The 15,288-nt window shown below is 43.7% G+C and overlaps 1 protein-coding gene across 2 annotated transcripts in view; it reads left to right on the forward strand.

The window, feature by feature from the left end:
- The window catches only part of LPP (LIM domain containing preferred translocation partner in lipoma), a 298,039-nt gene that overhangs the window by 42,068 nt on the left and 240,683 nt on the right, over positions 1-15,288 (forward strand). The gene's annotated exons all lie outside the window — the stretch shown is intronic.

Below are 15,288 nucleotides of genomic sequence, written 5' to 3' on the forward strand. Positions count from 1 at the left end.
AGGCAAAGCTGAGTGTATCTGTGTAGAATGAGCTGCATGGTTTGATGAAGAATTGATGCAGCAGCAATTAATGCTGGTGCTCAGTGTCTTTGTTACCTGAATGGTGATGTTATTCTGGAGGCAAGTATAAGCTCGGGGTAAAGAAGAGGTTTAATCCTCTGTTGTTGGCATGCAGTGTAAACTTGTGGTAAAAACAGGAAGTTGTATCAATTCTGGCTCCTTTGTAGTAAATTTCTGGGAGTTTGGGACTCTTCCATGGTCCATGTAAGGGATTTACTTACTGTCAAGGGAGTAATCTCATCTGTTTTATTGTGACATGAGAACACAATGCTACAAATATAGGTATACTGGGTAAAACACAGATAGCATGTGGAACACAGAGAGAGTGATTACTTTTCCTCTCTTTCCAGGGCTGATTAAGTGGAGGAGAGTTTCATTTTTCTTCTCTTGCTCTTCTGTTCATGTTCTCCATTGTGTTTCTTTGTCTTGTCTTGACAGCAAACACAGCAGGCTTTTCCTGAGTTTAAAAATGCTGGCTCACTAGCTAGGTCTTGAAATTATGTCCTGAAGATGGCTGCTCCTTTAGTTCCCTTGATTCTTCCTCCTTCATCCCTTCCCTGGGAGCTACCAATGACAAATGGAGCCTGGGCTCAGGCAGCCTCCAAGCTGTCATATGCCAAGTAGGGTGTTCAGGTGCTTTGTCTTCCTTGGTCTGGTTAAGAAGATCAGTGAGTTACCTGTGTTATCATGTAGGACATCTGGAATTCAATGGGAAGTTCTTCAACCTCTTGTTGGACTTTGGTTTCTCTAAAATTTACACTTCATCTGTAATGTCAGCAAACACTGGTGTCTGCCCTGGAGTTAGACCAGTGTCTTACTGTTCCTTATCATCTTCTGCTTAGCAGAGATAAGATGCTGAGTCTCAGGGGTATGGGGACATGGAAGAAACTTGCAAATAGCTCTAAGAAATGCAGATGGTGTCAAGAAGAAAATAAGGAATGCCTTTCTGAAGTCACTTTTGTGCATGTTTTTTCTTTTTCTTTTTTCCTTGTTTTGAGCTTTCCAGTTCCTGCAACTATCTGCTCAAATCTTGAAAGCAAAATGCATTCATGGAAAGATACAATTTACTGTGTTCCCCTATGATCTTTTGATCTCAATCAATCAAATAAATCCAAGACCTAGCAATTCACCTTGTTGCAAGGACGCTTAATAAGTTGAGGGATTGTGCCAGTGGTAGTGATGGTTTTCCAGCCTTGTGCTTTTTTTTTGTTATTCTTTTTTATGGTTCTGACCTTTTGGACTGGTCAGGGTAAGATTATTTCCAAAGAATAGTCCATAAATATGCCTGTCAGGACTGGAGTTAACATTCAAGTATTGCTGCTTAGCAAAAGAAAGCAATATGCTAAAGTTCAATTTAGATTTCCCTTCAGGGTTGAAAATAATGACAAGACTCACTTAACATGGCAGGGGTGAGTTCTGCCACCTCTATGGGAGTGGCTGCTGTGTGCAGCACTTTATAGCTGTTTGCCTGGTTCAGTTGCGTGTTCCTGAAATTTAGTGTCTGGCATCTCGTGCTGGGGCTTGCATGGGGTGGAGGAGCCCTGGATGCATCTCCTGGCTCTTCCAGGTGCTCAGTCAATTGGTAGCTTCCCTTGATTTAGCAGCTGAGGTTTTTTTTTTTCAAAGTGCTGTGCTCCTTGCAATGCAAGTGAGAGTTTGTGGAGCTGCTCTAAGCTCTGTCCTGCAAAGCCACCCTGTTCCCATCCTTGCCCTCAGTGCAAGCCAGTATGGGTTGCAAGCATGGCTAAAGAGAACCCATGAGTGTCCTGTGGTGTTCTGTGCTGTGTCCTGTGGGTTACCTGCTGTGATCTCTGAGCCGTTTGGGAGTCCCAAATTTCAGTGGAAAGCCAGTTGGATTTTCCCTGCTGTGACAATTCATGAAAACAGTTCCTAGATATCTTTCACCTAATGTTTGCCATCATGGAAGAGTGTATCATCCAGCGGTAAGAATTTTTCTTTACTGTCAGGAAATATCATGGTGGTTATTGATGTTTCTGCTGTCCTGTAGCAGAATTGACTCCTGTGGATGAGAGCAGCATGAGGAGTGAAGCTGGAAACCAGCAGCTGCTATTTAGGTATTAACCTGCAGCACTTGAAAGCTGCACAGTCCATTGTGTACAAATGGTCTCTTTAGAGCCTGGTCATGAATGTAAATATAGTTTGTCTGAAGCATGTGGCTCTTCTGAGTTTATTTTTTTTTTCCTTCTGTAGATGAGAAAGTCAAGGTGCTGATGACCACTTGAATTTTATTCACAGGAAGTTCATGGTAGTGGAGCCCTGAGGCTGGGTCTGAAACCCATGGGTTTGGCCAAAAACTCCCCCCTAGAAAAAGCCTATATGTAGTGAAAAAAGTGATGCCATCAACTGAGAAAGCAGACTGGGACTAGGTGGTGAAATAAAGGTGCAAAGAGCAATTCAGCTTGTGGAAAGTTACAGAGCACCTCCATGCTAGACCCCTGTGACAGCTCAGCAGCTCTTGGTCCAAATCAGCAGTGCTGTAACTTGCAGTGAGGTGGATGGGTGTAGTTCCCTGTCAGCACCAGCTGAAAAGTTTTGGAGTAAAAGAAATAAATTTGTCTTCATGCCCATCTTAAAATCTCGAAGTAATTACTCTAGCACCAGTAAATAACTGAACCGTTTGCTGGAATTACCTGCCTTGCACATAAAAGGAGAGGATATGGGGGAAATAGGGTGAAGAAATAGGATGGGGGAAGAGGGTGGCAGCACAGAGCCTTCCTTGTATGGAGCTACACCCTCACAAGCCTGGTGGCCATGCTGACAGCTGGGGACAGCTGTCCCCATCCCCACAGACAGCTGCCATCCTCCAGGTGGCAGAGGAAAAGCTCTCCAATGTGCAGGAGTTTTGCATGTCCCAGAAGGCAACACTCTCTTTTCTTATTCCAAAAGGGACTGGCAATTAGCAGCAGGGGTAATAGACACCTGGAATTAAATTCTGTGGAGGCATGAGAAATAGTAGGGTATATTTGGAAATATCTATTGCATATATATATTCCTCTTAAGAGAAACATGTTGGAGGTGCCATATCCATAAATACTAATAAGGCTGTTTGATTCCAATTTTCAGGTAAGATTAACATTTTATTGAGTATTATATCTGTCACATTCAATGCTTTAGTGTACCATCCTCTCAGGCTTATTAGCATAATTGCAGTGCTTAAGCAACAATAAAAAATCCAACAGTAAAATAGCGGTTAGCACAGGCAATTTGTTATCAAAAGCTTTTACTTAAGGACAGCTTTTGAGCATATTTATTATCCAGTTAGGGCTATACATTATTTTTATTTAGAAAAACAAGAGGGAAGCAATACAGGAATATATTTTTCTCTTTTAGTGTCTAAATCAGAAGGCCTGAGAATTGGTCACTGCCTTTTTCTCTTTCATAGAGTTACCCAGCAAATTCACTTGGAGTGGGGAGGCAAGATAACAAAGCAGACCCGGGTCTGGAGCAGGGTTGTGATGTTAATAACTCAGCAGAACAATTCTGTTAAATTCTGATGCTGACTGGAGCGCCCTTTTAAAATTCCCTCATTGCATCCTGGGCTCTGAAGATACTGTCCTTTGTCCATGGCTGATGGCACTGTCACTGGGGCAGTGCACAGGCAGAGGTGGCCCAGAATCACACCCCAGAGGTGGCTGCATCCCAGGATGCACTGAAGCTATTGGGGTGATGCTCCCACAGGTGAGGGGAGGAACCTGCAGGAAAACAGACTTTGATATCAGTTCTGGTTGTCTATGAGGCTGGAACGGAGGAGCATGGCACTGTGACAGTGCTGTGCACCTCATCCTTTCTTCTCTCACTTTGAGGACCCTTAGGGGAACAGTCCTTTTGCTGAAAAGCTGTAGTATAGGTGTGAATGCATGTCATTTATGTGCCAGCACTTGCTCGTGCACATACAAAGTCTCTGTTGCCAGCATGGTGAAATTTGTGTGTTTAAATTTTCAGCACATTTTCTGTGTGTACTTAAAATACAAAGCTGTACCTCATTAATGAATAAGTAAATGAGTTTTAAACAGCTCAAGAAGTCCTTAGACTAGGAGGTCCATCAAGAAGAGCACATGGAATTGGCAAGAGGAAGACTGCTGCTGTGATTGCTTGTGATTCCACTGCTCTAGAGGCTTTTTGCAGACCCTCTCTTTGCATGTGTTTGCTCTTCCAACATCCTTCAGCCTTTGCTTGAATTGTCCTTGTTCCCCAGATCTGAGCTCACCTGAAGCATCCTCCCTGTCACTGCAACCTTGGTGCCTCTCCTCTCGTGTTTTCCTCATTTTTCTGTGTTTCAGGAGACCTCCTTTGCCTTGTGCTGCTTTTTAAGAGGTCACTCTTAAATTTTCTTGATGGATCACTTAACTGTGGGCCTGTTGCTCTGTCGTTTTGGTGGTACCCAAAGCCCAGGGTGAGCATTTGCCACAGCCCTGGTGATGTCTCAATTGGGCTCACAATCTGGATAAGCAAGACAGGTAAACTGTAAACTTGTCTGGTGTTTTTGCTCCTGTTTTGACTGGTGTCTAAGCTCACTGTGAGGAGAAGTGAAGGCAGCACTGTTGCCCCAGGGAAGAAGCTTGTGTTCATAGTGAAACAGGATGTGCAAACAGGTTGAAGGAATTGGGAAGGGAGCACATGGAGACAGGTGAAATGAAACTGTGCACATATTGGAGAAGTGATGTGCTTGTGGGGTCCTCTTCATAAACACCCTCTTCTGCGAATGTGTGAAATTTGAAAGGAGCTGGTTGTTTCAGATCCTTTTTTTTTCCTGAAAGGGGTAAAAAACCCAATGTTATTCATAGATAAATTGTATGTTTCAGATTTTGGGGTAGTTGTGAGTCTTTGGTTGGTACACAGCTCGCTCTCATGAAACTGCCCAGCACTGCATGGTGTTTAGACTTTCTTTCAAACAGAGAACTTGGTGATGCTCCTGAGACTGAATACACAGAAACTGACTGTGGAGAGCTAAACTTTGTGGGAACTTTGCTGTTGGTGGAAATTTGACTGTGATTTGAACTGCAAGTTGAAATATGTGCTCTCTGCCTCGGTGATCACCTCTAGGAATGGTGACTTGTTGTTGCTGTCTGAGGAGCAAGCAGGTTCCTGTGCAGCCCTGCAGCTCCCCATTGTTGCTTCTTCTGGCTCAGCTCATCTGGCTTTAGTAACCCCCAAGGCACCTGAGCATCTCCTGATGGCATTTGGCCTTGTAGCTGGGCAGTGCCACAGCCAGGGAAGCACCCTTTGAGCTCCTGTGCTCAGCCAGAAGGTTCCACATCCATGGAAGGAACTGAGGGACCAGGGAAGGTGTTTTCTTGGGGTGTTGACATGGCCAAGGGCATTTCTGTGTGGCTTCTGCCTGACATCTAGAACCATCCAACATTTTAGGCAGAAAGGGTCATGCAAGTCTTTTGTGCAGCTCCTGGCTCAAAGCAGGGTTGGCTTTAAGGTGGGATGAGGTTGTTCAGAGCTTGTCAAGACAGTGGTGGCCTGCTGTGGCTTTGAGTGTCTGCCCTGGTAACAAAAAGACACCTTATGGAGGGCTCTGTAGGCTTTACTCTGGTGCCAGGGTAGTGGAGCAATGACTTTTCTGTGAGAGGGTCAGTGTGAAGGGTTGAGAGACAGAGTCTGAGCACTGACACAGTGATTCCTACATTAAATTCCTCTTGTGAAGTGGGCAACACAGTACCCAGCTCTTCTGGGATCTGGCCACACCACAGCTGCTGGTGATACTGCACAGCTCTCTTCACTGTGGATGGGGAAGGATGCTGGGGGGAGAGGGTCTGTGGTTGGAGACCAATCCACATGTCCTCCCTGAGGAGGAAAGTGCCTACATGCTTCTTGTGGGGAAAAATATGGCTGAAAGAATTTAGCAGTGATAAATGTCATAAAAAATACTTATGCTGGAATTTGTAAAGCCTGGAACATCTGTTCTCAACAGTGCTTTGATCACGTTGTGAGGCTTTTAAAATGATACTTCCATGAATTAAGTGAGATCCTTATGACTGCAGGATTCCTTTCAATGCCCTTTTTTTTTTCATGGAGCAAAAAGGCAAATTTCACAGGGAACATTACATGACTTGAAACACATACTTTAATGGTTAGTATCAACCAAACAATGTTTTATTAGGTGCTAGAAAAATGTTCCAGTTCCATACCCCAGGAAGCAAAGCACTCCCATTTACTTTTTTAGCTTATGGGAGCTGTACTTTGAAAAAAAAAAAATCAAGAATTCATTGCTTGTATGTTACTGTATTCAAAACCAAACCTAACATGGTGAAATGAGCTTAAACATTTTGAAGTTGTTGTCAGTAAAGGTCCTTTTTGGGTTTTGTTTCCAGGCAGAGCTGCAGACGAGGCAGAGGATCTGTGTATTTTCTGGGACCACAGCAAAGAGTGGCGAGACACTGATGATTTGCTTTCCTCAGTGCACTGCCTTGGATTGAGCAGCTTTTGGTCATTTGCTTTTCTCTGAGACTTGTGCCTTCCCTATTTCTGGTTGTTTTAGCAGACTTCTGCCTCCTGCCCTTCCAGCAGCTGTGTATTTGGGGCTGTAATGTTGTGATGCCAAAAAATGTTGGTGATCTAAGGAGTGTGGAGAGCCCTCATGGCAATTCTTTGTAGTATCACACCTGGCAGGAGTATTTCTGCTCCTCTGCCTTCCTGTTACATGTAGGGAAAAGAATATCTCCTGGGCTGTTTGCAGAAACAGCCTGTAGGACAAGAGGGGCAGCAGGAAGGATGGAGAAACTAAAGAGGAGATGTGGAACAAAGGTGGGTCTCCTCCTGTGCTACATTTGTGTGTTCATACTTGAGAAATCCTTTCCTGCTGCTGCAGCCAGCACGTCTGGCAGCCTGGGCAAGGCTTCTTGCTCCCATCTCCCCTTCCCTCCCTGGGATGAGTGACTAGACCTGTGTGTGACCCCACGGATCCGCCCAGCAATCAGAAGCCTGGGAAACTTAATTGTTTCTTCATTTAAAGACTGTCCAAACTATGAAAGAAGGAAAAGTTATGGTCATAAATAGCACAGAAGGAATATGGATGGGCTTTCTAGTAAGGTTCTGGGTGTCAGGGGTTAATTTATGAAAGCTGAGTTGTTTAATTCCTCCAGCACCCAACAGGTGAACAGGCGGCTTATTGCTGTGACATATCCATTTATAGCAGTTTTCCTTTGCTAACACCTGTGACTCAGTTCTGTTACATACTTATGCTGTCTGTTAATTATTTACCAGTGATTTACAAGTACAGAGTACAAATAAAATGCTTTTATGCGGGAGACTGCATTGTACACACAGTATTCCTGGGAATTAGGGCACCGTACAGTCCCATCAACATCCCTGGAGTTCTGATGGTGGAGTCCCTGTATGTGCCTGATGAAGAGGCAACCCCTTGCCCTCCAGAACTGGCACTCAGAGAGGCTGTGGTGTTAGTGAAGGGCTTCCTGCACACAGGGCTGTGGTATACTAGGGGATTTGTGTCCTTGGCTTCCTTGCAGATAGATTTTTGCCATTTGAAATTATTTTCCTCCCCCCTCGACAATGGCTCATTCTTCTTCATAAGTGATGGCAGCAGCAAACTGTTAAAAAAAAAAAAAAAACAACACAGCACCATGGTTTTTTTTATTTATTTCAAGAATAAAATAGTATAAAAGTCAAGTAGCAGATAGAGTTCTGACTCAGCTCATAACTTATGATCCTATGCTATTTCTGTAACATTTTTAGCTTATGACCAAATTTTTCTAGTATTAGGATATTGCCATAGAAAGTGTGTCAGTCCTTGACTGCCAAAACCTGTCACAGTACAGAATATATACACTTCCAAGCAAGTGTGTAGGAGCAGGCCAGTAAGTTGTCTCTTGTGGTTTTAAATTGCTGAAAGGTTTTTTGTTGTGGTTTTTTTTTTCTTTTTTTCCTTGTCTGTTTATTTTTGGTTGTTTGTGTTGATTTGCTTAGCAAACAGAGTTGTGCAGATCAACATAGCTGCTTTTTATTTCTCATGCAGTCAGGCACTGAGCTCCCACCCCCAGCTGTGCCTTGTGCAACTGGAGTTGCTTTGCTGGTAGACTTTTCAGCCAGTGCAAACTGCTGGAAGTCAATTTAAGCTGTATCAACTTTAAGGATTTTATGGAAGTTGAGGATCTGGTCATACAACTTGTGGTTTTCGTAAGGAAGAAGTTTGGGAGATGGTTGTCCCATTCTAGGCAGGCAAGAAAGTACATGCAGAGTTTCTCTAACCTCAGGGAAAGCGTTTGTGAACAAATAAGCATCTGTGTTGCAGAGAATGTGATTACTGAGGAAATCCCAAAGTTTACGAGTAGGATTTTTTATAGGTTCAGATCTGCTGTGGTTTCAGACACTTAAGGACACTTAAATTAATGAAACTCCAGACAGTCCAGCTACACATGCACAACACACAGCAGCAAAGCCATCCTTGTGCTTTGTGCATCAGCTCGCTAATGCAACATCTGCTCTGGGATTTTGCATTTAATTTTTGTCTGGATAATAAAGAGGAATGCAGGGCTAATGATCTGTGTCCTGTTTCCCTTCAAAGTGCTTTTATTTACTCTTTGTGGCTGCTTTTCATGGTTTTTTGCAGCAGCCCTAAAATGTCAACTGACCTGAAGAAATCGACAATGGATGCCTAAAAAATGCAAAAGAAAAGAGAGGAAGGATGTTGCTTTTTAGCTTTTCACGTGAGCACCTTGTAATCAGACTCCCTTTGATTAAGTAACCAGTGAAGCCTATTCATGTGTACTCCAATTAAAATTTAATGAAGCAAGAGGATGTATTTGTATATGCTGACTAATGCAGGAGGAATAGATTCCTGTAACTCTGCTCTGCAAGCCCTTTCCTTTGCCATCAGGGCTGGATTTACTAGAAAGCTCCTCAGCAGCTGTGGACCTCCCCTGGCATGAGCAATCCTCATGAGTCTGGGCTCTTGTGCTCACAGTAAGAGCTGATGATGTCCTGAATGTGGAAGAGCAAAGCTCTTTTGTAGGGCATAGCCTTATCAATGAAAGCCCAGCTTGGCTGATTGCAAGGGGTGAGGCAGGGCTTCTTCTCTCATGTGCTCCACTGGAAAAGAGATCAGGCAATTGCTGGATGTATGTGCTGTATCTGTCCTGGTATGAGCTGGGTGAGTAGAGCAACACCTATCAAGAAGGGAAGCCCCGTGGGCCCTGATTTTCAAGTAGGAAACTGCTGTTCAAGAGGAGTCTGTATGACAGCTAAGCTGGTGTCAGAAAACAGCCAGGCTTTTAGTGCCTCTGCATTTGCCATGGGTTTATTGGGCAGTTGCTTTAGTACCTGTGTTCCCAAAGGGAAATGGGTCTGCTTTGCAGAGCATTTTGTTCTTAACATCACAGGGAACGCACAGACATCTGTGTGGACAATGAAATGACCTGCCAGGAGGGGTGCAGAGGCTTGTTTAATTTTACACTGTCTCCATCTCTTCCCACATGTTTCTACCTCTGAGGCAGCTGCCGAGCTCCTGCATCACCTCACACCCAGGATGGGGATTGGAGAAATTATATTAAAATATCTCACCTGCTCATTACGCAGTGCCCTGTGACTTCAGCTTTGTGCAGGGACTGATATTCCTCCTCTGGAGTGGAATGTGGCTGTGGGATGATGCTGCACAGCTATGTTAAATGCCATTTTTGGACAAGCAATGAACGATCCTGCTGTATCCACTCACAGCAATGGGCTGGGCGACAGAACGGAAATGCCATGATGGAATTTGCCTCTGCTGCTGACCCTTGCATGACATCCTCATCACCAGACCTTTGTTTTGCCTTACCCAGAATACAAAGCAGTGTTTCACTGGCATGGCTGGCTGTTTTCCTTCTGTCTTGACTCGGTGGCAGAACTGCAGCAAGCTTTCCAGAGACAGACTGAGTTCTCCAGTTATCATCTGCTTAAACCCCAGTTCTGTCCTGCCAAGGCTCTCACTTGTGCTGTTGCAGTGAAGTGCTCAAGAAGCCTTCAGAGGGAGATGCAGCTCTGGAGCTGAGATCTTGGCCTTCATTTTTGGCCTGGAAAGCTGCTCTTGGAACAGTAAGCATGAGATTTCTCTTGAAACCTTCTTTGTGTACCTTTCTGAAGAAATAGCTGGAAGGAGAAGACCTGTCAGTTGAGCTCTAAAAGAGAAACCTATTGGCTCTGAATACACTGGGGACATTATTTAAGGTCAGTTGATCTGTGAGAAGGCACAACTTATCTAATGCAGCCTAAGGTTAGTTATGCAACAGACAGGCTGTTCTTTGTTGTGAAGAACAACTTCAATGTGTGCCTGTGAAAATCAAAAGTCTTGCTGAAGGCATGTTGTGTTCTGGCTGGAAGCTATTGGGTGTCCTCCTCTAGTGATTTTCCTTCTGTACTAGATTAGCATCACTGAAAGGTTTCCAGTGGGAAGGGCACTCAGCCCTTGCAGGGTGGAGCTGCCAGCAGATGTGTGCTCTGGTGGGTGCTGATGCAGAACCACATACGTGTGGTATTGCTTCAGACCAGCTTTTACTTCTGTCTGTTCTCCCTTGTGCATCTGTGTCATAGACCAGGTCACTGGATTGTCTAGATGCCTACACAGGGCAGTATTTTAAAGAAAATGCATAAGAAGTGTTTTCTGACTTCTAAAGAGAAAGATGTAATAATCTCTTATTTATATTGATTTGAAATATGACATTTGCAGTGTGCTGGCTGCATGGCACTGAAATCTCCTTTCTTGGAGATCCTTTCTCTCCTCATCATCTCCAATTAAACATGCTGCCCTTCCAAAATACCCTTATGTCTCCAGAGAGACTCAGCAAATAGAGGAAAGGGTATTTTTGATTTTAAAGTAGAATTGGTCTTCTGTGCCTTGTGGAGTAGGTAAGAGTGAGCAGATCTAGGTAGGCATTTTTGGGTTTGAGTCTCTCTGTACAGTGAAAATTGCTTTATTGCTTGTGCAAAGGTAAGCATAATATCCAGCAAGATTGCCTGATATGCTAGTGGATTGTCTTCTTTCCGTGCTTTTGGTTTGTGTGGTATGTACAGTGAGATTTAGCGTTTGCAAAATGAGGATATTTTAACCAGCTTTGCACAAATACTGGTCTTGCCTGATTTATTAGCTGTGCATTCCTGGGCAGAACTGCAGGGTGGTGGAAATAATCAAATACCTTGAGGGGTTTTTTTTTGTTTGTTTGCTTGTTTGTTGTTTTTTTTATGTAAAAGATGGAAAATCTAAACCTTAAAAGGAAATAACTAAGGTGGATAGTCATAAAATGCTGTTTTTTCTCGAAGTTCAACTTTATATATAGACACCTTGATGAAACCCATATTGTCTGTGATGGAAAGGTGATGACTGTGATGTGGTGTGACAGTGCAGGAGCAAACTGGGGTGGCTGCAGCAATCCCTGGTTTGGGTGCCTCAGACATGCAGATTCTCTGAGCTCAGTGAGAGTGTTCCCATTTCCCTTGATACAGCGTGGGACCAGAAGGGTTCTCCTGACTTGCCTCTTGCTCTGAGTGCTTTTCTGTTCTTGTAAGCTTGCTTTGAAGTACACTCAGGTGTTGCAGTTAAGAAATTTCCTCTGCCCTACAAAGATCAGACTCTACCTCCCCCTTCTCAGCATCCAAAATGATTAGCAGTTCCTCTGAATCCAAGCCTATGGATTTTATGAAGACCCCTGACAGCCAGGGGTGATTGTGTTCTCCCCGAGTGTTTCCTAAGTAGGAGAAAATCAATGCATGAAGGGGCACTGTGTCTGACATCTATTAATTACACTGTCCCCTTACATCTAACACACTAGAATAGGGTCTGAAAGTCAGTCCCCTATGTCCTGGCTAATTAGATAGAGAAACAAATTGATACAAATGAATTGAACTGTCTAAAGAAACCCAGAAAATAAAGGAAGAGATTGTTTGTTTGGTAGTTGGAATTGAAAGGGGCAGTTGCAAACTCATGTACAACATACAGCAGTGTGAGCTACTTGGTTGTGGCAGCCCCCTGAATGGTCCCACCAACCCTACAGTGCCCCACACTAAATGCTTGAGGATAAAACACTTCTGCTGTTAATGCTGCATCAAGTGAGGGCATTGTGGAACATGCCTGGGGCAATAGGCTTGTGGATAATTACTGTGTCCTTCCCTTACATGAGCTGATTTTGAAGCTTTATCATCCTGACTTTTGCGGCACACATTCAGCTGAGTATGACATCAGAGTTAAGAGCTGTGGCACTTGTGGTTATGGCCTTGGGATTCCTTATATTTACTTTCTAGGGAACTAAAATTCAAAGCAGCTTTTATGGCTGTCATGACAATACTGTCAGTTTCAAAAGAGGTGGCTAAATGTGCATTGACCTTTAACTAATAGGCCATATCCTATTTTCTGTGTGTTTCCAATTAGGAGAAGTATGCTACGAATTTTTAAAAGAAATCATTGAAAGAGAAAAGTTACCTAACTGTAAGACTTCTGCTTTTTTTCCCCAAAATAAAAGTAGTGAATTTTTGTCTTAGTGCAGAAGGTTTCATACGACTATTATAAGCTGGAAATCAAAATTTAATAATAGCACATACCATCTGCCACCAGTGGTGAAAGAACAAGAATGAACCCTTGACTGCTTGTAAGCACTTTTAATTTGCAGCTTGGAGTGAGGTTGCAGGGCTTCACATCCCTCTGTGGAGGAGTGGATGGGATTCTTGGTTACCACTGCTGATTTTCTTCCTGAGCTGTTGGGATTTTTAGCACTGTTAATTGCAAGGGCAACATCTTGTTCTTGCTTGGTGTGGTGTTGTGCCTTCAAAGTAAAATAGAGGAGGGTGCTGACTATATCAGGCTTGACCCAGCTCTTTCTGAAGCCAGCCACTTGTTACCAGTAAAAGCTGGAGCAGCTCTGTGAGAAGCCCAAGAGAAGTTTCACGTGTTTTGATTGTGGTGGGAGGTGATGGGCAGATCTGGCTGAGATGAAGAAGGGTCTCTCCCCATGCTGCTTCTTAGAGGCCACATTCTTCCTCCTTATCTTCCTGGATGTTCATTGCAAAGTAATTTAATATCTTTGTTCCTAAGACTTGGGCTAATTTTCATGAGCCATGGTGGATCTTTTGCTATCTTAGAAAAAGCAGAGCATATTTTCCCACTTTTTAAAATGTACTTTGCTAAATAGGTATTTTTGTCAAATTGCAGTTTCCTCCAAAACATAATTCTTTATATAGAAAATGGGATTCCACCTCTCCTAGACCTTTGCTAACAGCTGTTCTGCTAGCTAAATGTCACTGAATTAAAAAGAAACAAAAATAAGAATATGATGGCTTTGGATAGATTTTTAGTTGACTGTTTCAGTTCTAGGTAGAAGTAATCCTGCTCTCTTCTGAACGTGGGGATATTCTGTGGACTACTAGCCTGCTATTTTGCCCTGCAGAGCACTGTGATAATGCAGCATTTCTGGAAGGCTGGGATACATGTACAACATGTACATGGCTTTCGCCAGCCCAGAGAAATGCTGGGACAGCCCTGTGGACACTGAGTGTGCTGCTGTTTTTGGCAATTCAGCCTTTGGAGCTGACCTATAACAAAGTTGATGCAACAGAATAGTTTCAGGTTGGGGTGTGTAGGAAAAGAGACCCGTGCCAGCCTTTTGAAGGTTGCTTTGATTTGTTGCTGGGCACAGTGAGGACTCCTGGGGTATTATCTGAGGATTAAGTGCAACATTAAACATTGGAGCTCTCTTGTCAAAGAAAGGGCAGGTTATCAAAATATGATTTATAACCAGCAGTTTACTACCAGCTACAGTAATTAATATGGAACATGATGGGGCCCATCATTAATGTGCTTTGTTGTCTCAGCTTGCATGACTGCTGCTGGCAAGGCCAGCTTCTGAGGCTAATGAGGGACAGGGAAGAAAGAAATCTGTGCTGCTCTTAGCTGATGTCAATATCTCTCCAGGTCACACACTGTACCGTGCATTGCATCTGATCACAAATCTCAGCCAGACATACCTGTCCAATAAAGGCTGCTTTCCCAGATTCTTGCTTAGAGAGACAAGAATTACTGTTTGTGCCAAGGTCACTCAGATCCAGTGACAAACTCTGTTAGTGTTGGGATGGGGGAGATGGTGTACAGGCTGGTTCTGGAGGATGAGGAGAAATCCTGTCAGTGGTCCAAATCCCACTCAGGTTATCAATGAGGGAAGGCAGTTCATCTCCAGTGGTGGTGATTTATGAACTCATCTGAGGCAGGAGAAATAAGGAAGAGGCTTTTCCAACATTTTCCTATGGCTAAGTGCCCAGGTGAGGGCAATGACTGGTGCTGTGCTGCTGATGGGAATCTGCTGGCGAGGAGCTTGTGGTTGGTTTGAGATGGGTCCCACTTCCTGATAGCCCATCTTGAGCTGCCTGAGAGCTGTGTGACTTCAGCAGAAGTTTTATTATCACACTAGTTTCCAGAGAGATGTTCGGAGCCATTCCCAGCGTTGGGTTTAGCTGCAGCAGCTGCTTGAGCTCCTTTCTGGTGTTCTTGTGAAGGGTAGGGCAACTGATGGCACTCCTAAGGTGTGTCAAGAGTTTATGTTAAAATAAACAAAGCTGTTCCTGTGGTCTGTTCACTGTGTCAAGGCCGGGTTTACCTGTATTCCAAAGACAGATCCTACAATGTTGTTCAAATTTGAGAAATACCTGAGGCTGGAGGGATGCAGATTGCAATCAGGTCTCCTGCTTGAAGATGTAGCAGTGGGGAAGCCAGGTGCCTTTGAAATTTGGCATGCTTGAGCTCCATGGTCACCATGATCAATTGTGACTGTGATTTAGAAGAATATTTTTGGCTTACTCACCCTTACTTTAAACATTTTGGTTAAACAGCATTTTCTGACCTGCAGCTGCCCACAGTGGGAACGCCTAGCTGGGGCAGAGTGTGGTGTACCTTAGTTTTATTGCGCATTGCCCAAATAGTTGAGAAGGATGTCTTAAAGAGTCTTGTGATAGTCCAGATTTAGCTGCTGGTATTTCCTGAGAGCATCAGGGCTGTCTGCAGGGAGGCATAAAGTTTTCAGCAGTTCTGCTTCAGCTACAACCAGGTAAGCAGTAGTCTCTTGATACTCTCTGTACATCTCTTCCAAACATGTCTTTTTTGCCATGTTTGGTGATCTAATCAGATACATTAATTTCATGTTAAGATGGCATGATAAATGGTGCATTTGCCAGTTTCATTTTCATGGCCTTGGTTAGAATGGGTTTTGCTGTGTGCATTTAGACATCTCT

This window comes from Cinclus cinclus, chromosome 10 (genome assembly GCF_963662255.1).
Source record: "Cinclus cinclus chromosome 10, bCinCin1.1, whole genome shotgun sequence".
NCBI classification, from domain to species: domain Eukaryota; kingdom Metazoa; phylum Chordata; class Aves; order Passeriformes; family Cinclidae; genus Cinclus; species Cinclus cinclus.